At 41.0% G+C, this 24938-nt stretch overlaps 1 long non-coding RNA gene across 2 annotated transcripts in view; it reads right to left on the bottom strand.

Moving 5' to 3' along the window:
- Positions 1–24938, bottom strand: part of LOC136565668 (uncharacterized) — a 115236-nt gene that overhangs the window by 4487 nt on the left and 85811 nt on the right. For both annotated transcript variants that reach the window (XR_010784897.1, XR_010784896.1), the window contains exons 8-10: positions 24364–24439; positions 22046–22199; positions 11222–11316 (exon numbers count right to left, since the gene is read on the bottom strand). This is a non-coding gene — a long non-coding RNA (uncharacterized lncRNA). The remainder of the gene's footprint in view (positions 1–11221; positions 11317–22045; positions 22200–24363; positions 24440–24938) is intronic.

Here is a 24938-nt window from a genome sequence, read left to right as displayed (position 1 = left end):
CTGGTTAACTCCTCACTCAATAATTATTCTCACATGCAAATGAAGGCAAGCACGTGACTGAACTGTCTCAGGCCTCTTAGAAATTCAGTTCCTTTTCCACTTCAGAAGGGAAGGGCACTCTCTAAAATCAGCTGTAGATCTGCAGCAGAGAGCAGTGGAGCCTTCCCTTCCAATTTCCTTTGTGGTTTCCCTTCTTCCCTTCCAATTTATTTGTGTTTTCTCTTCTTCCCTTCCAATTTCCTTCCTGTTCTCCCTTCCAATTTCCTTCCTGTTATCCCTTCTTCCCTTCTAATTTCATGTTTTCCCTACTTCCCCTTCATTTTCCTTTGTGTTTTCCCTTTCTCCCTTCCAATTTCCTTCCTGTTTCCCTTCTTCCCTTCCAAATTCCTTTGTGTTTTCCCTTCTTCCCTTCCAATTTCATGTTTTCTCTTCTTCCCTTCCAAATTCCTTTGTGTTTTTCCTCCTTCACTTCCAATTTCCTTTCTGTTATCCCTTCTTCCCCTCCAGTTTCCTTTCCACTTTCCCTTCTTCTCTTCCAATTTCCTTCCTCTTTTCCTTTTCAAATTCCTTCATGTTTTCCCTTCCAAATTCCTTCCCGTTTCCCCTCTTCCCTTCCAATTTCCTTTCTGTTTTCCCTTCCAAATTCCTTTGTGTTTTCCCTTCTTCCCTTCCAGTTTCATGTTTTCCCTTCCCTTTCCATTTCTTTCATGTTTTCCCTTCCCTTCCATTTCCCTTTGTGTTTTCCCTTCTTCCCTTCCAATTCCCTTCCTGTTTTCCCGTCTCTCCCTCATTCTTTTTGTCAAACCCCATCCTCCCCATCCTTTGTGGATGGAAATGCAGCTCCGAGGGGAAGCTGAGGCACCTGCCAGGCTGCAGACACCCCCTGGGCTGCTGTTTGTTGTCACAGGAGATGAGAGGCCACTTCAAACACAACCAAAACAAACTTCTCACTAAAGCCACACCAGTGCCATTAATCCCAGAATGGGTTTGACCTGCTGCTTGCAGCAATTCCTTAAATCTCCCTTAAGCTGAGGAGCACAAAGGGGCTGCCTGCACTGGCCTTGGGGACAGTAAAGAAGTTATTTATTTATTTTTTATTGTGGTGACCCCAAATCTCACACCAGCCTGGGCTGTGCCCCACAAATCTGCAGCCAGGATGGCTTGGGAGTGACCTCACAAACTTCTGTGACTTCTGGTAGTGCCAGGCTTGCAGAAAATTCATTATTGGTAGTGCCAGGCTCACAGATAATTCATTTCTGGTAGTGCCAGGCTTACAGAATTCATTTCTGGTAGTGCCAGGCTCGCAGATAATTCATTTCTGGTCGTGCCAGGCTTACAGATAATTCATTTCTGGTAGTGCCAGGCTTACAGATATTTCATTTCTGGTAGTGACAGGCTTGCAGATAATTAATTTCTGGTAGTGCCAGGCTCACAGATAATTCATTTCCTGAGGAGGAAAAAGGCCACAGCCCCTGTTTGGGCGCAGATCTGTGGCTGAGTGAGCTGGATTTTGTGCCCAGCCCTCCAGTGATGCTCCTTCTGGCCTTGTGTGTTGTTGCTCCCCTTCCTCTGCTCTCATTTGCACTGGACAGGAATTACCCAGTGCCACACATTCGAAAATTGCCATGAACACTGCAGGACTGCAGCCGTGAGAAGGGCAAACGTCCACCCCCCCTCATTTTTATTTCCCAATGGCAATTTCTGTGCTCAGTCCTTTGGAGGAGCCATCCACATCCATTCCCTCTTCACTTTTATTTTCCAGTAGGAATTTCTGTGCTCAATCCTTTGCAGGAGCCATCCACATCCACTTCCCCCTTCATTTTTATTTCCCAATGGGAATTTCTGTGCTCAATCCTTTGCAGGAGCCATCCACACCCATTTCTCCCCTTCATTTTTATTTCCCAGCGGGAAATTCTCAGTCCTTTGGAGGAGCCATCCAAGGACTGGGCCACTCCAGACTTCCCCAACATTTTCCCCCAGAAGTGACCAGAATTAGCAGCTTTGGACAGCCCAAATCTGTCCTTCCCACTGGATTTTCCCTGCTCTTGAGCTGCTGCTTTTCATTCCAAACCTTATGGAGCCTAAGCTCAGTTCCAAAGTTGTTACAATGAACGCCCATAATTCTGTGTATGGTTATTAAAAACACAAGTATCTAATCTGTTCTAGACTGGCAAAGTTCTCATTAACTTCTAAAAGCAATTAGTTTCCTTTTTTTTTTTTTAATTAAATACTGGTGGAAAAAGAATGGCTTTATAAAACAGTTTGAATTTGTCACTATTTAATTTCAGTCACTTTGTGAAACTGAGAGATTCCCAGCCTCCCTCCTCATCCTCGCTTTTCCTCAGAGCATCCATTTGTGTTTTTTTCCTTTCTGATGGGAATGGTTCAGTGCATCCATTTCAGATTTATCTCTGGCACCTTTTTAGCCACTTTTTGTCCTCTCAGATTTGCTGGAACAGCTCCTGGGCCATCTCAGTGTCTTTGGACCCCAAAATTTCCCTTTAGCTTCGAGCAGGGGTTTATCCACTCCCGTTTTATATAAAGAACAAGGCCTAAAATGTTCATAAAAACTAAAATTCATGGCTTGAGTTATAAATCTACTGAATATAAGAAAAACAAGCAGCTAAGTCTGGTTGCCCATCAGGAATTCAATGATTCTTAAAAAGGGTCTGGAGTGGAGGTGATGGGAGGGAGGAGCCACTGCTGATAAGACAGAAGGAAGAATTTCAATTTCTTTCCATGTCTGCCCCAGAAACCTGATTCTTGAACTTATTTCCCCAGGAAACAGGGCCATGACATTGCACAAAGAGGCTAATTTCACCCTATAGCATCTACAGATTATTTGCCTGGGGAGAATACATTTTATATTTTAATGTATAAATCTAAATATGTGCAAGTGGGACTGCCTGGAGCACCAGCAGAGTCAGGGCAGCCAGGAGTTTTGTCTTATTTAACAGCAAATTAGAATGAAGGGGAGATGCATTCCCAAATATTTTGGATTTTGCTATGCTATGGGAAATTTCCAGACATGAGATTTCTTTTCTGTTCCAGTTTGCTGAAACCTTGCCAGCCCAACACCACAACTGGGAGTTTGTCCCTGAGTGAAGCCCGAGCAGACACAGAATTTACCCCAAAAATTCAGAAATTCTGAGCCTGGTTTCACAGCTAAATCCTCAAGCTGAGAAGAGGGAAAAGTGGGAATGAGAAGGAAAAAGTTGGTTAAAAGAGAGGGATGTGCTCTCCCATCTGTGCCTCAGATTGTTCATTTCCAAATATTGAGCTGCTCCACACCAGCTCATCATCCCTTGGCTGGGAATTGCAATCAATGTCCCCATCTCACTGTGTCCCTCATAGATTAAATTTGTATATGAATAATTTTATTAATTATATATTTTTATTTATTTATTTATTTATTTATTTATTAGGGTAATTTATTTATTTAAATTTTTAAAATTTATTTATAATTTTATATAAAATTCTATACACTCCAACACACACACACACACAGAGAACTTCCCTCTCCTGGCACTCCCAAAGTTGTGGGGAGCAGCATTTCTGAGCTATAACCGATTTCTGAAATATAATTTATTTATTTTTATTTATTATTTTAATTTAATTCCTTTATTTAAGTATTTTAATTTATTCGTAATTTTATATAAAATTATATACACTCCAACACACATACACAGAGAACTTCCCTCTCCTGGCACTCCCAAAAGAGTGAGGAGCAGCATTTCTGAGATATAATTTTTTTATTCTTATTTTTTATTATTTTAATTTTATTTCTTTATTTCAATATTTTAATTTATTTATTATTTTTTATAGAATTCTATACCTTTAAACTCCTACACACACAGAGAGAGAATTTCCCTCTCCTGGCGTTCCCAAAGACGAGAGGAGCAGCATTTCTGAACTATAATTTATTTAATTTTAATTTATTATTTTAATTAATTTATTTAATTTTAATTTATTATTTTAATTAATTTATTTATTTAAATATTTTAATTTATTTATAATTTCATATAAAATTCTACTCTTTTAAACTCCAATACATGAACACAGAGAGAGAACTTCCCTCTTCTGGCGTTCCCAAAAAAGTGAGGAGCAGCATTTCTGAGCTGTAATTTATTTCTGAACTAGAATTTATCTATTATTTTAATTTTATTTCTTTAAATATTTTAATGCATTTATAACTTTAAAATAAAATTCTATACTTTTAAACTCCAACACTTGAACACAGAGAGAGAAGCTCCTTCTCCTGGCGCTCCCAAAGACAAGAGGAGCAGCATTTCTAACTTATTTCTGAACTATAATTTATTTATTTGTGTTTGTTATTTTAATTTTATTTATTTCTTTAAATATTTTAATTTTTTAATAATTTTATATAAAATTATATACACTCCAACACACGTACACAGAGAGAACTTCCCTCTCCTGGCGCTCCCAAAGACAAGAGGAGCAGCATTTCTGAGCTATAATTTATTGAATTTTTCTTTTTAATTATTTTAGCTTTATTTATTTATTTCAGTATTTTAATTTATTTATTATTTTTTATAAATTTCTATACCTTTAAACTCCAACACACAGAGGGAGAGAACTTCCCTCTCCTGGCATTCCCAAAGACGAGAGGATCAGCATTTCTGAGCTATAATTTATTTAATTTTTATTTATTATTTTTATTTATTTATTTATTTAAATCTTTTAATTTATTTATAATTTTATATTAAATTCTCCTATTTTAAACTCCAATACATGAACACAGACAGAGAACTTCCCTCTCCTGGCATTCCCAAAGATGAGAGCATCAGCATTTCTGAGCTATAATTTATTTAATTTTTATTTATTATTTTTATTTATTTATTTATTTAAATCTTTTAATTTATTTATAATTTTATATAAAATTCTCCTCTTTTAAACTCCAATACATGAACACAGAGAGAGAACTTCCCTCTCCTGGCATTCCCAAAGACGTGAGGAGCAGCTCTGAGCCTGGGGAATGTAATTATCTTATTTTTAACTGTCTGCTCAACTTTCAGACAGAAAATCCAGATGAAATCCTGCAGAACCCCATCATCATCATCATCATCATCATCATCATTTACTCCCGAGGTTGCTGTGCTTGGAATTCCAGCTATGGCAAGAATTCTGTAGCTATGGCAGAGATTTAGAGATGGCACCAGTGGAGCACTCAGGGCCCCATTCATGGAGCCATGAGTCACTCTGGCCTCCCACCCCAACTCATCCCAGTCCTTGCAGAGCTTCCACGTGCAAATTATTTCACTCTGCTCAATGCATCTGATTGAGGAGGGTGCAGAAATAGATTGAACTCATTGGTTAAAAATAAATTAAAAAAAAAAAAAAGGCTGAAAAGACTGAAAAAAAATCCCTCAAATTTGTCACTGTTTCATTCCACTCCTTGCACTCACTTTGTGAAACTGAGAGATTCCCAGCCTCCCTCCTCATCCTCGCTTTTCCTCAGAGCATCCATTTGTGTTTTTTTCCTTTCTGATGGGAATGGTTCAGTGCATCCATTTCAGATTTATCTCTGGCACCTTTTTAGCCACTTTTTGTCCTCTCAGATTTGCTGGAACAGCTCCTGGGCCATCTCAGTGTCTTTGGACCCCAAAATTTCCCTTTAGCATCGAGCAGGGGTTTATCCACTCCAGTTTTATATAAGGAACAAGGCCTAAAATGTTCATAAAAACTAAAATTCATGGCTTGAGTTATATGAATATATAACAAACATATGAAATATGTTTGTTATATATTGGGTATAACAAACAAACAAACAGCAAAGCAACAGAAAAACAAACAGCAAAATCTGGTTGCCCATCAGAATTCAATGATTCTTAAAAAGGGTCTGGAGTGGAGGTGATGGGAGGGAGGAGCCACTGCTGATAAAACAGAAGAAATAATTTCAATTTCTTTCCATGTCTGCATTTTCCACAAGCATCAGAGCCATGTCAGAACAGAGAAGCAAAACATGAGCACTACTGGGAGGATTTTCTTACTGCCCAGCGAGCCAGGAGAATAAAATATTTCAGAATACAACACTTGAGCAGCAATTCTGGGCAGATAATTTCAGTGGTGCTCTACAAGAGGCTTAAAAGCTTCCCTTAATATGCACTTTACAACTGTGGCAGACTAATGATGGTGCAAGACCACAAAATATTCCCCAAATCATTTCCCTAATGACCTAAAGCTTTCAGATGGGCTGGTGGTGTTTGCTGGGTGTGATTTCAATGAGGATTGAGTTGAAAATTAAAGATTGAGCCAGAGCAAGAGCTGTCACCTGTCTCTCAGGAATGCACCTGTATTAGAAACAGTGCAGAATGCCTGCACAGCAAAGGCAGGATGATTTTGGGGTCAATACTCACTCAATCAAGGCAGAGCACATCCAAATATTGGGTTTTACCATGCTCCACAGCTGGAATACAAAGTTTTTAGGGATAGACTGGTTCCCAGCCTGTGGAGGTTTGAACTGCTGCCATTCCATCCAGGTAAACTGGGACATTTTACAAAATACTCTGAATTTTTTAACTGAGAGATCTCAGCACAAACGGCTATTTTACCTTCTCTGTGTCCTTTCAAGCTCCTTCCTGACTGCTGGGTGCATGGCTGGGATTTTGGGGTGCCTGGCTGGGATTTTGGGATGCCTGGCTGGGATTTTGGGGTGCATGGATGGGATTTTGGGATGCATGGATGGGATTTTGGGATGCATGGCTGGGATTCCTGGGTGCGTGGCTGGGATTCCTGGGTGCGTGGTTGGGATTTTGGGGTACGTGGCTGGGATTTCTGCAATTTCTGCAAAACTGGAGCAGAGCACCCTTGGAAGTCACTGCTCTTCTGTCAGGTTTAGAGCAGGCTTGGAATTTAAAAAGTCTCAGAAGTTGTTGGGAACAAGGAAGGCACAGAGTCACAACTGTACCCAAGGCACACGAGCTGTCCTTTCACTGGACACCATTCCATAATTCCTTGGACGTTCGCAGTTTCCTTCATGACACGTGCAAGCATCAGTGCCTTTTTTTTGCTCTTTATCCCTAATAAATCCCAGCAAATTTGGAACCCATCTCACATTTCCTTGGGCATTGTCCCCCAAGGCCTCCTCATGGCAAGGAGAGTTCTGTGCCCTCCACACCCATGGTCCATGAGGGAGAGCAGGGATGGAAGTGGGGTGTGCCATCCCCTGCCCATGAATTCCCCAGGGATGGAAGGGGAAGTTCTCCTCTCCATAAATTCCCCAGGGATGGAAGTGGGGTGGGCCATCCCCTCTCCATGAATTCCCTCAGAGGGATGGAAGTGGAAGTGGAAGTGGAAATTCTCCTCTCCATTAATTCCCTCCCAGGGATGGAAGTGGAAGTGGAAGTTCTCCTCTCCATGAATTCCCTCCCATGAATTCCAGCGGGGTGTGCCATCCCCTCTCCATGAATTCCTTCCCAGAGATGGAAGTGGAAGTGGAAGTTCTCCTCTCCATGAATTCCTTCTCTGGGATGGAATTGGGGTGTGCCATCTCCTCTCCATGAATTCCTTCCCAGGGATGGAAGTGGAAGTTCTCCTCTCCATGAATTCCCTCCCATGAATTCCAGTGGGGTGTGCCGTCCCCTCTCCCTGAATTCCCTCCCAGGGATGGAAGTGGGGTGTGCCATCCCCTCTCCATGAATTCCTTCCCAGAGATGGAAGTGGAAGTTCTCCTCTCCATGAATTCCTTCTCTGGGATGGAATTGGGGTGTGCCATCCCCTCTCCATGAATTCCCTCCCAGGGATGGAAGTGGGGTGTGCCATCCCCTCTCCATGAATTCCTTCCCAGAGATGGAAGTGGAAGTTCTCCTCTCCATGAATTTCCTCCCATGAATTCCAGTGGGGTGTGCCGTCCCCTCTCCATGAATTCCCCAGGGATGGAAGTGGAAGTTCTCCTCTCCATGAATTCCTTCTCTGGGATGGAATTGGGGTGTGCCATCCCCTCTCCATGAATTCCTTCCCAGGGATGGAAGTGGAAGTTCTCCTCTCCATGAATTCCCTCCCATGAATTCCAGCGGGGTGTGCCGTCCCCTCTCCATGAATTCCCTCCCAGGCTATTTCTGGTCCCTCACTTCTCGCTCAGGGACCCCAAACAAGGCCAAAGTTTCCATTTCCCTATCTCAGGACAAACACTCTGCTGGGAGGTGGATTGTTTCTTTTGCATTTCACATTCCAATGGAAACATTCCCTGAAAAACAGTGGCTATCTCCCTGGCTGTCCAGAGGCTGAACTGAATAAAAACTGGGACTGCCACCCAAGGAAAACAGGACATTTTTGCGCCTCCACTGCTCAAGCTGGGAGAAACAAAACCAGCAATTAAAGGCAGCTCTCAGGGCGAGCCACCTTCCTTTTTTCCTTCCTCCTCTCCTCATTTACAGCTCCTGAGCTGTTCCTTTCCTCGTTGCAAAAGGTCCAGGACTGTAACAGTGCCACGTTCTCCTGGAAATCTCCTTAAATGGCACATGATGGAAGCCATATGATGGGAGCTTAATTACACAGGGGGCATATGGAAGGCATATGACACGGGGACATATGGAAGGCATATGATGGAAGGGCATCCGAGGACATATGATGGGAGTCTAATTAATTGACAATACATTCCTCTCATCAGGGGGAGAGCTGGAATGCTGTTTTGTTCACAGGGAAAATATGCACATTGAATTATGTTCACCACTGGCCATTCTCCTTTTTTAATTATGGTTCCTTGGGTTTTGGAGCGGGATGGGTCTTTTCATTTACGCCCCACGGATTTAATGTCGAGTTGAGTTTGACAGGATTTGTTATAAATAATCATCAGTTTTGAACCTTCTGAAGTTTGGAGTGTGAAGAGCAAATCTGAAACATTACCACCAAAAAAAATAAGAAAATAAGAAAAGCCTGTTCTTGTTTGGGATTATTCACAAAACTGCTCCTAAAGAGTCCCAAACAGGTTAAAAAACCACAGGAAAAAAAAAAAAAAAAACAAAAAAAGAAGAGCCTGTTCTTATTTGGGATTATTCATAAATAATAAATAATGCTCCTAAAGAAGTCCCAAACAGGTTAAAATACAAACAAAAATAAAACCCCCAAAAACCAAAACCAAACAAACAAACAAAAAACCCAACAAAAAGGAAGACCCCGTTCCTATTTAGAATTATTCACAAAGCTGCTCCTAGAGAAGTCCCAAAGAGGTTAAAAAAACTCCAAAAATCTCCATAAAAAGAGCATGTTCTTATTTGGGATTATTCACAAAGCTGCTGCTAAAGAAGTCCCAAACAGGTTAAAAAAACCCAAAAAAAGAAGAGCCTGCTCCTATTTGGGATTATTCACAAAACTGCTCCTAAAGAAGCCCCAAACAGGTTAACAAACCACAAAAAAAAATCCCAATAAAGAAGAGCCTGCTCTTATTTGGGATTATTTACAAAACTGCTCTTAAAGAAGTCCCAAACAGGTTAAAAAATCCAACCCTCATGGAAAAAAAAAACCCCTCTGTGCTGGATGGGAATCAATGCAGCTGAAAATTTGCACTTCCATCTGCAGAAAGATTTATGGGGGGGAAATAAGGTAGTGCCTGGAACGTGCCAAGAAGATTCCTCATTTTTTAACTACCTGCATGTGTTTGGGGCATGTGCCTCCCTGAAACACAGAACAGCCTTGTGTTATCCCAGATCCTCCCCTTGTCCTGAGGAGCTGCAGAGCTATAAACCACGGCAGTGGTACCTGGAACCTCTTTGAAAGCAAAATGGGATCAAATCCCATTAATCCACTCTTGGAAGAACTCATAAGTGAGCCCTGAGTAACCCTCACAGCTTCTCTTTGCATTCAGCAAACAGGGATTTGCAGATATTTAAGTTTTTAAGGGCCATTTTACCAGAAAAAAAAAAAAAAAAAAAAACAAAAAAACCCAACAATTTTCTGGGTTATTTAGATACCTTGAAATATCATTATGGTGTTCACACTTTCAGATTAACCCAATGAAATTAACCCAGTGCCTGCTCTTTATTTTTCTTCACCAACTGAACAAGTTTAGGAAGAGACAGAGCCTCTAAATTCTGGGAACTCAGGAAACCTTGCCAGAATTACTCATCCAGAGAGTGAAAAGATTTAAGTTCAGGTCCTGGGCCCTGACCAAGGGTTGTGGCCACCACCTTCACCCAGGCCCCCAGAGGAGCTGAGCCCTGAGTGCTGCCAGCATCAAAATGTTCACTTTCCTTTTCCAACTTTAGGAGAGTTTCAAGGGTTTTTCAGGTCTCCAGTATTCAGGCAAATAAAACCATGGATTTCAGGAGCAGTTGGGTAAATGGGATGCTCCCAATTCCCTGCATTTTAGACCCGTAAAACACATCAGAAATGTGGGGGTTTTGGCCCCACAGCTTCTCCACAACATTTGGGGTGTTCCCCATTTCCTTCACCCAAACTGGTGGGACTAAGAAGCAAACTTCTGCTTTGAAACACTCCATTTTAATGTATAAAAACCCCTAAAAATCCCTAAAAATTTCAGCTGAGTGTATTCCCACTGGACATTCCCAAGGAACAGCTCTCCTGATTTAGGTACTTTCACCAAAACCCTCCAAGATTTTATCTGGAATAAATATCTGGATAAAGCCTCCAAGGCTTTATCTGGAATAAATATTCCCAATTCCCTGCAATTTAGACCTGTAAAACACATCAGAAATGTGGGGTTTTGACCCCACAGCTTCTCCACAACATTTGGGATGTTCCCCATCTCCTTCATCTAAACTGCTGGGGGCGAGAAGCAAACCTCTGAAACACCCAAATTTAATGTACAAAACCCCCTAAAAATCCCTAAAAATTTCAGCTGAGTGTATTCCCACTGGATATTCCCAAGGAACAGCTCTCCTGAGTTAGGCACTTTCACCAAAACCCTCCAAGGTTTTATCTGGAATAAAGATCTGGATAAGGCCTCCAAGGCTTTATCTGGAATAAAGATCTGGATAAAACCTCCAAGGCTTTATCTGTAATAAATACCTGGATAAAACCTCCAAGGCTTTATCTGGAATAAAGGTCTGGATAAAGTCTCCAAGGCTTTATCTGGAATAAAGATCTGGATAAAACCTCCAAGGATTTATCTGGAATAAAGGTCTGGATAAAGTCTCCAAGGCTTTATCTGGAATCACCAGCCTTGTTTAACTCCCAGTGTAGGATTAACTGAGCCAATTAAAGATTAATGGAAAGGAGGGAAAAAAATACAGGATATTTTTACCTTTGGAGACTTCTGCTTGCTGACCATGCAGGCAGGAGCACTGAGAGGTTGCCATGGTGCTTTTTTGGGAATGTTAACACCACGCTGCTCCAGGGCTAATGAAGGAAGACAAACATCACTGGATTTGCTACAAACTCAATGAAACAGCACCAACAAGTCGAGAAAAAACGCTTCCAAAAATCAACATTTTCATAATTCTAGAGAGGCAGAAAGATTTCAAAAGGTTTTCCAGCTGGTCTTACCTGCCTTTTTCCTGTTCCAGGTGTCCAGAGCAAAGAGTGCTGAGGATTTTTGGTCGCTCCTCACGCCGGTGTGTGCAAGACCCAAGGAAAGCTAGGAGGTTGTACAGTTATCTCCCTTGGTGTAATTCTAAACTATACAACCTACTACCTCAACCTGGATGCATGCAGTCAAAAATTCATAACCTCAGGGGCTTCTAATTACACACAAAAAAAAACAAAAAAAAAAAATCCAAAAAAAAAAAAGCCTCCAAATCCTCAGTGGTTTAATTTAGAGGGAATAAACTGCTGGGGGAAAAGACACCAAGCCCAAATTCAGCTCCCCACGATGGAAATGGGATAAGACACAACAAGCCAGGGTTATTCCTGCTGGATTTGGGTGAGATCATGGAGGTTTTCACACGAGATGGAATTTGATTTTCCCCTGGCCAAAATAATGGTGTTCCCCTTCCACAGCAGATTCAGAACATACACAGACATATTTATTTCTTAGAAAGCATTTCAAGAAGGCTTAGGGTGAAATTTGTCTTTTCCTTTCTGAACACGCCACGCTGACCTCGACCTTGGCTCCTGGATGTCTGAAGGATGTGCAGGAATGGGGCTGGGGGAGAACTGCAGAAGGGGCACAAACCCTGAGGTGAATTTGACCCTTGCACCAAAGGGTCCAAATGAACCATGCTGGGAAATCACCTCAGCAGGCAGCCACCTTCCCTTCACAAGCCACACATTCTAAACTTGTATTAATGCAATGCATTCATTCCCAGCCAAACAAGCAGGATGTCATCCTTGTGACTCACCCAGCACCCACCAAGGTAGCACTTAAAGCAGAAGACTTCCTGGGTTTTATTATTTTAATTTTAATTTTAATTTTAATTTTTATTTTATTTTTATTTTTATTTTTATTTTTATTTTTATTTTTATTTTTATTTTAAATGTATTATTATTATTATTATTATTATTATTATTATTATTATTATTATTATTATTATTATTATTATTATTATTATTATTACTATTACTATTACTATTACTATTATTATTATCATCCCCAAATGTGCTGGTGGGGCTGGAGCTGCCCCTCAGCTGAGTCCAGCCCCTGCCAGAGGAAGGAGATTCCAAGGGAATCAAACCTCAGGGATGAACATTGAGCTCTGCAGAATTCCCAAGACAAAGCAGAATTCCTGATGATGGAGAAGGCACTGCCCTGCCTTTACACCCCAATCAGAATTCAGCCTGCAACAGCAGAACACGTTGGAAAAAATGCAAAATAATCTTTCTGTGATGTCTGAGTGCCCATGGTGCTGATGGTATCCCAATTTCTCATGATTCCATATTTAGTAAAGTTTACTTTGACCAAAGAGTGGAAATGCAGCATATTTGAGTTAGCAGCAGAGAGCACAGGCACTGTTAACTGTTTGATCAGCTGGAGCAGGGACCAAAGCACGGCTCTGGATAAGGAGCTGGATAAAGTCCCATTATTCGTGCCATTATTCGTGCCATTACTTGTGTCATTATTGGTGCCATTATTTGTGCCATTATTTATTTGTGCCATTACTTGTGCTATTATTTGTGCCACTGTGCCACTACTTGTGTCATTATTTCTGCCATTACTTCTGCCATTGTTTGCCATGGTTTGTGCCATTGTTTATTTGTGTCGTTATTTGTGCCATTGTTTCTGCCATTATTTATTTGTGCCATTATTTCTGCCATTACTTGTGCCATTATTTGTGCCATTATTTATTTGTGACATTATTTCTCACACTATTGGTGCCATTATTTTGCCATTGTTTGTGCCATTATTTATGCCATTGTGTCATTATTTGTGCCACTGTTTGTGCCATTATTTTGCCATTGTTTGTGCCATTATTTATGCCATTGTGCCATTATTTGTGCCATTGTTTGTGTCATTATTTCTGCCATTATTTATTTGTGCCATTATTTCTGCCATTATTTATTTGTGCCATTATTTCTGCCATTATTGGTGCCAGCATTTGTGCCATTATTTGTGCGATTTTTTGTGCCATTATTTATTTGTGCCATTATTTGTGCCACTGCTTGTGCCACTATTTGTGCCATTATTTCTGCCACTATTTATTTGTGCCATTATTTATTTCTGCCATTATTTGTGTCCCTTCGTGTCCCCTCATGTCCCCTCTCCGTGCCTGCTCTGGGCAGGAGCAGACCAGAGGCAGGCACAGCCCTTGTGACACTTCCCTATGGTGGCACCGAGCTCCCTGTTTGTTTTCTGGTGATTTTTGTCAATTATGTCTTTACCCAATTAGCACAATCACACCTAATTACGCAATTAGGGTGGATCTGTAATTGAATAACAATGCTGTGACACGTTATCGATGTCAGGGAGATTCTGCTGAACGTGTGGAGCTCTGTGCTCCTAAATCAGCTCACGGGGCCCCAGTGCCTTTTGCTGGGACCCCTTTTAGGCCTCTTGCTGTTTCAGAGTCCCAGAAATGATTTCACCCTTCTGGGGACAAAAGGGAATCTCTGGCCCAGCCCAGCCTTATTCTAAAGCTCCAGTGTAATTAAAAAATTGTGTTTTTTCTCTGCCTGGAACTCTCTGGTTCCTGAAGGAAACGTGACTCCAGCTGCTGTCCTAGCACAGAAATGCTGGCATTCACATCCACTGAATATTTTTTTTTTTCCAAAAAGAGACAGAATTCCACTGGAGAATTCTTCTCAGGCTCCCCAGCTCTGGAGCTCCCACCTGCCCACGGCACCAACCCCAGCAGACACCAGGACCAAGCTTTAGTCTGCGCTGGGAAGTTTTCACTCCTCACTGGTTTTACTCCTGCTCCCTTCACTGGCTTCAGGTGAGAGAAAAATCCACAAAGTTCCTTCCCCTTCTCACATTTCCTGCTGAATTTCCCCCAGGAGCGAGGTGAGAATCCCAACCCAGAGCTGGTTTTGGGAACTGCCTGGTTGGAATATCCCATTCTTTTCAACCAGTGGAAAGCAGCAATTCAGTCACACAGAAAAGCAGGGATGCAGAGGGCAGAATATTCCCAAAAAATGCCATAAAACAGTGCCTGATGCATGAATCCCCTGCTCTAAATCACACTTTATGTGCATTTGCAGACCTACTGACTTGGAGCAGGATTCCAGCCATGGGCATTCACTATGGAAAGGTGAATTTTGTCCCATTATAATCAGGAAAATCATCAGCTGAGGGGTGCAGAGGGCAGAATATTCCCAAATAATTATTATATATTATATATCTTATATTATATATATATATATGTATATGTATATATATAATATATCTTATATATATATAATATTAATATCTATAATACATATTATAGATATAAGAACATTAGAATAATATAAGAATATTCTCAAATAATTATTATATATTATGTATCTTATATTATATATAATATATATTAATATCTATAATATTAATATAAGAATTAATTATTAATCTTAATATAATATTATTAATATTAATATAATTATAATCTTAATATAATTAATATTAATATAAGAATTAATCTTAATTAATCTATAAGAATATTAGAATAACATAAGAATATTCCCAAATAATGCCCTAAACCAGTGCCTCATGCATGAATCCCCTGCTCTGCATCACACCTTATCTGCATTTATAGACTTTGAACAGGATTCCAGCAATGGGCACGCCCTATGGAAAGCTGAATTTTGTCCCATTCTAATCAGGAAAATCATCAGCTGAGCTTTGGCTCTGCCCCTTTGGGGCTGTGACTGATGCAGAAGAAGGAGGAGCTCACCTTCGGCTTCCCTCTCAGAGCCCAGGCAGGGCCTGCCGAGGAGGGGGTGGCAAACCAGAAAACACCCCCAAAGCAAATGCCCTTCCTGAAGTCACTGAGCAAAAAATAAATACAAAAACCCCACAAATGCCATGGTTCCAGCTGGAGGGCTGAGATCCCACTTGCCAAATTTCAGCCTGGAGTGATCTTTCCTTTTTATTGGTTTTTTGTCAGACAGGAGGGGGTTTTTCCACACTGGAAATGCTTGACACGATTCCTGCTGCTCACCTCGTTCCTTCAGCTTTGTTTGGGGAAATTTTCTTAGAACTTGGTTGTAATGAGGAACCTCAAGAGGTCCAAAGGTTTACCCAGCTCAGAGAGCTCTCCCAGAATTCTGGCAAACACCCTAAAAAGGGCTGGGAGTCCAAGAGGCTGCAAAGTAGGGAGAGAAACCTCATCTGGGCTCAGCAGAAATCCAGAGCAAGTAAATATTTTGAAAGCTCTCCAAAATTTTTCAGCTCATGACAAAAACCTTGCCTCAGCTTTCAGCCGGGGTTGCAGCAATCTGAAGGTTTGCTCAATATTGCATTTCAATCTCTGGATTTTTCTAGGGGAAAGGTGGCTGAGCTCTCATTCCTGAAACAAATGTGATTTTTGGGAGGAGCTGGAGCATCAGCCCTGGGTGAGAGAACAGAACCTCACAGCTTCTCTTTGCATTCAGCAAACAGGGGTTTGCAGATATTCAAGTTTTTAAGGGCCATTTTACCGAAAAAAAAAAAAAAAAACCAACACAGATTTCTGGGTTATTTAGATAACTTGAAATATCATTATTGTGTTCACACTTTCAGATTAACCCAATGAAATTAACCCAGTGCCTGCCCACGCTGATCTAAGGGGAAAAGTGGCCCAAGTCATAAATGCTGATGGCTCCAAATGACCCCAAAACATTTTTTAAATTATTTTTTGGTTTATCCCAGGCCTGCTTTGTGACTGAAACCCTGCACAGCATGATCTGGACCTGGAGCCAAGGCTGGGCTCAGCTGCATGTGAAAAACGAAGGAGCTGAAGGAAGCTGAACCAACACCTCCAGGGTGGATTGCTGGGGCTGGATTTCACCATGAAGCTGCCAAAATCCAACCAGGGGCTCCCCAGCCCAGCTGGAGCACTCCCAGCTCAGGGAATGCCACCCCTGCAGTGCTCCTGAGCAGGTGCCCTGGATCCCTCCCCTAAAAACCCTCCCCTCATTTTCCCCCTTTATTTCCTCCCCTACTGATTAGAAGCAAATAAACAAAAAGAGAGGGAGGAGGCGGGGGAGGAAAAAAAAAACCAAATAAAAAATCAGATTACTGAAATAACCAGAATACTGAAATTTATCTGCTTTTTAAGAGTTGAACCAGATTTGATGATCTGAATAAGAGAATTTGGATAGGGTTCAAATTCCAGGGTGCACAATTCCATTCTGCTTATCACGGATCCCATTTGCCACTGCATATGGTTCTCCTAATTATTGTGTGCTCCTCTGCTGACAGGGGCTCACTGTGCTCCTCACCAGGCTGGGGAAGGAGGCAACACACGAATAAATTCCACTTTTCATGCCTCAGTGGGGACCACGAGACATCCCTGGTTGCAGGAGACCTTACAGGTGTTCTCAGGGAGCAACGGGAGTGAGAACTGGTCAGGGAGAAATGGCACAGTGATATTTTGAGGGAGGAAAAGATTTACCAAATATTAGAATTTAATTTTTTTTTTTTAGAAAAAGAGGAGATTTGGGTAACCTTTGCTTCCTCAGAGAAGAACTTCTGCTGCTTTCAAGTCTAACCCTGGCCAAACAAGCCCAGCAAAACCTCCCCAGATGCAGCCACACAGGAGGGTTTTGGGGATTTTTTAACCTTTAAAGCAGCCACTCTGCCCATTTCCAGAGAAAGGAGCTGCATTAATGAAGGCACCGATTTTTGGAAAGGATTTTGGGACATTTTGGGGTAATTCCCACATCCAGGGCTCTGGTTTGACTCCAGCAGTGCCTCTTGAAGTCTCCCTGCAGCCTCCAGGTGGGTGAAGGGCTCTGCTCTCAGCACCTCATATAATATATAATATATAATATATAATATATAATATATAATATATAATATATAATATATAATATATAATATATAATATATAATATATAATAGATAATAGATAATAGATAATAGATAATAGATAATAGATAATAGATAATAGATAATATAATATTATATATAATATATAATATGTAATATTATATTATATATAATATATATAATATGTAATAAAATATTATATATATAATGTATAGCAATATATTAAAATATATGAGATATACATAATATTAATTATATGTCATGTATAACATATAATATATTCTATATTATGCATAATCATGAATTATATTCGTTATTATGCATTAATATATTGAATATAATGAATAGTAATTTTTAAAGGGGGAAATAATAATAATAATAATTTTAAAAAACCCCTTGTAAGCACAGGTTTTATTGGGTTTATTGGATAGGCTGAGCTCAGAGAAGCTGAGCTGATGCTGCTGTTCCTTCCATCCTCCCTGCACAAGGCTTCCCTGAGCCTGTCCCACAAAGCTGAGCCACAGCACACCCCAAACTCACCCCAAAAAACCAGGAGCAATCAGCAAACATGTGAAATGCACCTTAAAACGAAATGCACTTTAAAACTCAACGAGAACAGGTTTTACTGGATAAGCTGAGCTCAGAAAAGCTGAGCTGCTGGTGCTGCCAGAGGTGCCCTCCTTCCCTGAGCCTGTCCCACAAAGCTGAGCCACAGCAAACCCCAAACTCACCCCAAAAAAGCCTGGAGCAATCAGCAAACACGCTCAGCCTCGGAAATAACTCCCTGCTCCTGCTCCCAGCAGCTCACCCCACTTCTGCTCCACTTCTCTGGAGTTTCCTTTCTAAGCACCCAGCTGTGTTTAGACCAAGCCTCTCACCAAAAGGAGGTAAAAAAAAAAATAAAATTCAGATATTGATTAGCAGGTCCCAATTTATTCGGAGAGAAATTGCACTAAAGAGAAGAAAAAAAGAAATCTGTTTCTTCTTTCCTCTTTTATGGTTCAATTATTGATTTCCTAATTAAAAAAAAAAAAGAAAAAAATCAAACCAAATGGGGCGGGGGGGGGGCTCTCATTTTGGGACATATCTGACCCAATTCCCCTGCCAGGGGTCCTTTGGCACTCTCCAGGCAAAGCCACCTGAAGTGCCAGAACATCCTTGACCACTCCAGACCATCCATGACCACTCCAGATCATCCTTGACCACTCCAGATCATCCTTGACCACTCCAGAACATCCTTGACCACTCCAGATCATCCTTGACCACTCCAGAACATCCTTGACCACTCCAGAACCGCCTTGACCACTCCAGAACATCCTTGACCACTCCAGATCATCCTTGACCACTCCAGAACATCCTTGACCACTCCAGAACTGCCTTGACCACTCCAGAACATCCTTGACCACTCCAGACCATCCTTGACCACTCCAGACCATCCTTGACCATTCCAGAACATCCTTGACCACTCCAGATCACCCTTGACCACTCCAGACCATCCTTGACCATTCCAGACCATCCTTGACCATTCCAGATCATCCTTGACCAATCCAGACCATCCTTGACCACTCCAGACCATCCTTGACCACTCCAGAAAATCCTTGACCACTCCAGATCATCCTTGACCACTCCAGAACAGCCTTGACCAATCCAGTTCATCCTTGACCAATTCCAGGCTTTTCTCAGCCCATTCTACCCCAAATGGCTTCACAGAGGAGGGACACCCCACAGAAATATGGATTTTACTGGGTTTTCCCAGCTCATTTCTCCTTGAAGCTCAGACTAAACGAGCCCAGGCTTCCCCTGGAGTCAGCACGTGGGAACCCAACCAAGGTGATGAACATTCACAGCATTTAAAAAACCAACCTCAGAGCTGCCCAGATTATTCATAAATCTTCTGGGAAAACAATTTTTTACTGTCCCAACCTCCTCCTGCTGCCATGGTGAGCTCCTGCTCACCCCACCACGGATGGAGCAACCTCAAAATCCCCAAGGGGAGCTTGGCTCCAGGTGCCTGTTCTGGGTAAAATCTCACCACAGAACAGTTCAGGGGCAAGAGTGCTGCTGGAAACAACTCATCAGCTTTCATTCCTTGATTTCCCATCCAAAGATATGGGGAATATTGAGGAACAGCTTTTCTACCCAACTTTGCATCACACAGGGCACCAAAATCCAATTTTTTCCCCCTTTTTTTAATCCTAGTTTCAGCATACAGGGAGAAAGAAAAGTGGTTGGACTTCCCTGACTTCATTTTAATATAAATGTTTAATACAACTTCTATAATAAATAGAAAACACATAGAAAACCCTGGAAATTCAGCAAAGAGAGGGAAAAAAAATCCCTTTTTTGGCCTACAGCAGCGTATGTCAAAAGCAGCCAAGTTCAAACCAGAGAAATTTAAAAGTGGAAATGCAGAGCAAATCTTTGGTGGAATTAACACTGAAAGATGCTGGAAAGAAATAGTCAGACTTTATTTTGAGTTTACAGCCTAATTATTTTCATATAGACTCTGTACATTGAGGTTTTAAAAAAATGACTTCTTCCAAAATTGTTCCACTCTCCCAACTTTAAAGTTTTTTTTTACTTTTCCACAGCAGCCTTTGCACTGCCTGCTCCCATGGGTTTTTTCCTGTCCTATCCTTTCTTTTGGATTTTCCAGCACGATTCTTTTCTCTTAAAAACTATTTGAAAAGACACAAACACCAAGAAATTGGGAGGAATGGGGTTCTATAATAAAATGATTCCAAGTTCCTGGATACAAAGGAGGAGAAGTGATTGTTCCTCTCACAAATTCCTGGACTGAGCAAGGGAAGAATATATCCATGTTGCAAATGGAATAAATGAATTTATTTTCATAAATGAAATATTTCAAATATTATAAATGAAATTATTTCATTAATGAAATAGAAATAAATGAAATTGTTTCATAAAAGAAATGAAACTATAAATGAAATTATTTAATCTGCTCCAGAATCAACACAAGAATGCTCCCTATCACAGCCCCATCACCAGAGCAGGGCAGGCCATGGGTGGGATTGAATTTCTTCATCCTGATGTCAAAATCAACTCCCCCCATCCCCTTTTCCTCAGCACCACGAAGCAAAGTCCCCTTTGGGCACTGAAAGCTGAGGGAGAGATTTGCAGCTCCACTTTTATACTCCTCTAAATAAAAATAAAAATAAAAATATAAAAATAAAAAATAAAAAATAAAAAATAAAAATAAAAATAAAAATAAAAATAAAGTAAAAATAAAAAAATAAAAAAATAAAAAAAAAAATAAAAAAATAAATAAGAATTAATAAAAATTAATAAAAATAAATAAAATAAATAAAAATTAATAAAAATAAATGAAAATAAATGAAAATAAATGAAAATAAATGAAAATAAATAAAAATAAAAGAGGGAGGAGGGGGAAAAAGAAGGGAAGAGTGAAGAATATTTGAAGTGCAGCAGCATCCCAGGGTGCTCTTGCCAGCCAGCCCCAGACCTATAGATACAAGCTTGTGTGGAATATGAGCACAAGTTCGGATCTACGGGTTTGTGGCAGCAGGCAGGGATTCCTGCTGGCACTGACAGGGTTTGGGGTCACATTTAGGGGGGATGGAAAGAGAAAAAACCTTTCTGCAAGTGGAATTTCTGGGTTTTAGCCAGGAGCTTTCGTTGTCTCCAAGCCCCTCTTTGGAGGGTGGGAGTGGATTCTTGATTTTGTCCTGATATAAAGCCACAGATTCCTGCCCTCCCATGGGAGCCTCATGAAAATCAGCAAAATAAAAGAAAATGAAATTTCAAACCAACCAAAATAAAGCTGATCTGTGGTTCTTCCTCACAAGCACTTTGCTGGACAGAATTTCTGGTGACTGCACAGCACTGAGGTTAACAGGAATTGGATTAACAGGCAGCACTGGAGGTACATCACTAAAACAGGGTGGGAAACGATCCAACAGCAAAATTTTGGAATACAAACAGAATTCCAACACACAGCCACCCCCCCACCCTGCAAAAAGCTGTTTCCATTCTGGCAGCCTGGCTAAACAACTGCCTGAGAGTTGTTTTAACTTTCAGAGAAGTCATTACTGGGCTGGGGTTCTACTTTAATTCTATTTTTAAAGGCCAAAAACAAAACCCCTGTCACTGTGCTGAACAAGCTGGCACTTCCCCCTAACCTCAACCCTGCATTTCTGCCACACAGACAAATATAAAAGTTCTTTAGGATTTCTCTAATAAAGCTTGAAAAGCAAAGTTTTGCCGCCGCAAGCAGGAGGGGTCCCCTCCTTCCCCTGAGGTTTCCAAGTTTTCTTCCCTGTGGAAGGAATATTTCCCATTTTATTGGTGGGGAAAAGCAGCCTGGCTGTGAGCTCCACATGGAGCTGGTGGACAAAATCACTTGCTCAGAGTGTCACCAATTTTTCACTTCTTTTCCTTCAGGAGACAAACCAGATTAATGCAAGTTAATATTATCCTCTGTAAAATCAAACAGGCACCACTTGGAAAAGAATTTTGCTATTTGGATGCTGTTAGAACCCTCTTCTTTTATTTTTTTAATTTTTTTTTTTGGTTCAGGTTCTTAAAATAAATCGCTTCAACCTTTCCAGCCTGGTAAATATGCAATTATAAAATACAAATTTTTCCTTTATTTAGAATCGCTGGGTGGCAAGGAACTCCTGTTATGGATGTTAAACTTTCACCATCTGCCCAAAGGTTATCTAAATTCATCCTCCAACCTTACATCCCTCTGCTGACACTCACCTTAGAAGCATCCAGCTTTTCCCAAAGTTTTCAGCAGCCAAAAATTCGTTGCTGCAGCATCTTTGAAAATTGAATTTTCGGGGGGAGAAAACTCAGTCCCTGCAGTGGTGGAGGCTGGAGCGGGGCAGGGATTGTGCCCTCCTTGGGAACAGAGCTGCAAATGGAACACAACAAATGTTACCCAGCCAAAAATAACCCCAAGCCTCCAGCACAAAGCTCATTTATTGCAGGGAACCTGAGGTTAAAATCCAGGTTGTCCAACAGGGCCTAAAGGTGCAATTTTGGGGTCAGCTGTTGCTGGGTGCACCAGGATTTCTTCCTGTTAAAGGGAATTTTGCCCTCAGCCTCACTGTGTTGTGAAAAACACCATCAGATGGTTTCTTTATATTCAGTATATTCATTTGCACCCTAATGGTGGGAAATTAATTTGGAAAGAATTTTTAAAAGTTGAATGGAAGGTTTATGTGGTGTGGTTTCTAGAAAGTTTGGTTTGGTACGTACGGTGTATAAGGTTTGTATGGTGTATAAGGGTTAGATGGTGTATAAGGTTTACATAGTGTGGTTTATAATAGAAGGTTTATATGGTTTTTATAGAAGGTTTCTATTTGTATGTAAATTTTTGAGATAAGAAATATTGATTTAGGAATGTTATAGAATAGGATAGTCAAACAAAAAAAGCTTAACCTGACATGCAATGTTCTTTACATTCAGTTATGTGTATGAAGTCAGCTAATTTGAATGTCTCTGGTAGAAAAACATTTGATTCTTTTATATGAGATGATCTCACTGAAATCATCATGAGGTTACATTTTCCTCGCTTTATCTATTTCCAAAACCATTTTTTTCCTTTTCCATTAATTCCCGGGCCAATCTCCTTTCCCTGGGACAGGTTAAATCCATGAAAAAACCCAAGCTGTGGAATTTGGTGGCTTTTGCACGGGACACGTGTCCCCAGCTCTGCCTGGAGGGGACACCCGGAGCCAGAGCTTCGAGGAGCCCTGCACATGCTCCAGGAAATGTGGGATTTGTTGGGAAAACCCTCCCTTTTCCTGCTGCACCTCCCACTCCCCACCTGATTGGCTTTTCCAGCACAAAAGGGAACGAGGGGAGTTGGGATCCATCACCAGAGCTTCACTCAGGGGGGGAACAAAAAGGGAGAAAAAGGGGGAGAAAAGCAGCAAGAGCCACCCCTGGGAAAGCTCCAAAGAAATTCCCACAGTAAATTTGATTGTGCCCCCCTGCATTCCTGAGAGCCCTGGAGCAATGGGGCACAGGGATGGCATTCCATGGCACCTGGGGGCTGTAAATTGCAAATACCCACGAACCAGCCTGCTCCTTTTGGAAAACAAACCCATGCACAAGCTTTAAGGCAGCAAACTGAGAAATGCAGCAGCAAAGCAACAGTTTTGTTTGTTGAAAAATACTGATTTTTAATTTTTTTTTTTTTTTTTAATGAGAGCTGCTTTTTCAACAAGAATTTCACTTGTATCCAATATATTCAGGGGGATTGAAAGAGAGCCATGGATTTGCCAAGATGTGGGGTTGGAAATGTTTCCCCCCCATTGATTAATCCCAGAGCTATTGTACCTTGTGAAAACCTGATGAACACACACACAGTGGCAGAAAATCCATCAGAGGCAAACAAATCAATCAGCATCAGCCTGAATTTGCCTCGAATGCTGAGATTACAAATAAAAAGTTTCAACCTGTACATTAAGGGATTTATACTCAGGTTTCTCAGATCCTTACACTGAGCACACTTTGCTTCATTATTAATTTTACAACATCAGTGATCACAGGATCAACAAGGCTCTGCTACGTGGGACAGCCAAAAACACAGAATATTTTTATCAGTAACAACCCAATATAAAGCTGGTGTTTTAAAGATTTATATCCAAAGGAATATAGATGGAAATATGGGGATATAAAATCTCTGAAGATCTAACACTGGGGTTTGGTCTGTGGGTGGTTTTCTTGCAAACCACAAAGCAGAAATGCCCTGTCCAGGGAAATCGATCACCACGGAATGCATTGTGCTCCTGAGCAAAAAGCTGTTTGCAGCCATTTCGTCCTTCTGCCCCGAAATTCAGGCAAATCAGAAGCACAACTGTGAAATAATTCCCATTCTTTTCTCCCCAGTTTTAACCCCAAGGTAATTAGGCCTATAAATATATATATATATATATATACATATATATATATTTATTTACATACACACACACATGCACTCTATCCTAGCAACTTTTTAAGGATTTCTTATGAAATAATTTTAAGGAATGAGAAAGGAAAGGGAGATACTGACTGAGAATCCGAATTACCTCAGCAGCATTCTGCAGGGTTTCCTATGGAACGTGCGCTGCCATATTGCTAGGCCCAACTCCTCGGGAACGTATTCTGGAAGACAAAATATTTACGGATATTTTCATGGCATATTTTCAAGGAATGGATGCTGTTTTCCTACAGCCAGAGGCTACAGCTTTTAGGAGCAAAAAAGAACAGCCAAGCTCCTACGAGAGAAACGCCTCCCCACCTCCCAACATCCTCATTTTTATATTGGTTTTTTGGATGATTATTTCCCGTCTTCCACCTTGGCTCAACCCCCCCCACAATAACGTGGAAATAAAACATTCCTGGGAACACAACCACTCCAGAAGTTTGCCAGTGCTGTTCCCACCAAATCCATTCAGGAAAAGAAAGAAAGGAGGACGAGGCGAACGCCTTCCCTGGCAGTCAGCGACCCGCACCAACTCCTGCAAGTGATTAGCTCTGCTCTCCAGATCCTCACCCCAAAATTCCAGCTGGAGCAAGCAGAATCAAAGAGGAGCATCGTTACCTGCTTTGGAGGACGTTCCCCAAGCAAGCTTTTTGAAGCTTGTTGACTCTTTTAACACTG

This window comes from Molothrus aeneus, chromosome 22, assembly GCF_037042795.1.
Source record: "Molothrus aeneus isolate 106 chromosome 22, BPBGC_Maene_1.0, whole genome shotgun sequence".
Taxonomy (NCBI): Eukaryota; Metazoa; Chordata; class Aves; order Passeriformes; family Icteridae; genus Molothrus; species Molothrus aeneus.
The sequence above is the reverse complement of the archived record's forward strand: the minus strand, read 5'-3'. Positions and strand labels throughout refer to the sequence as shown.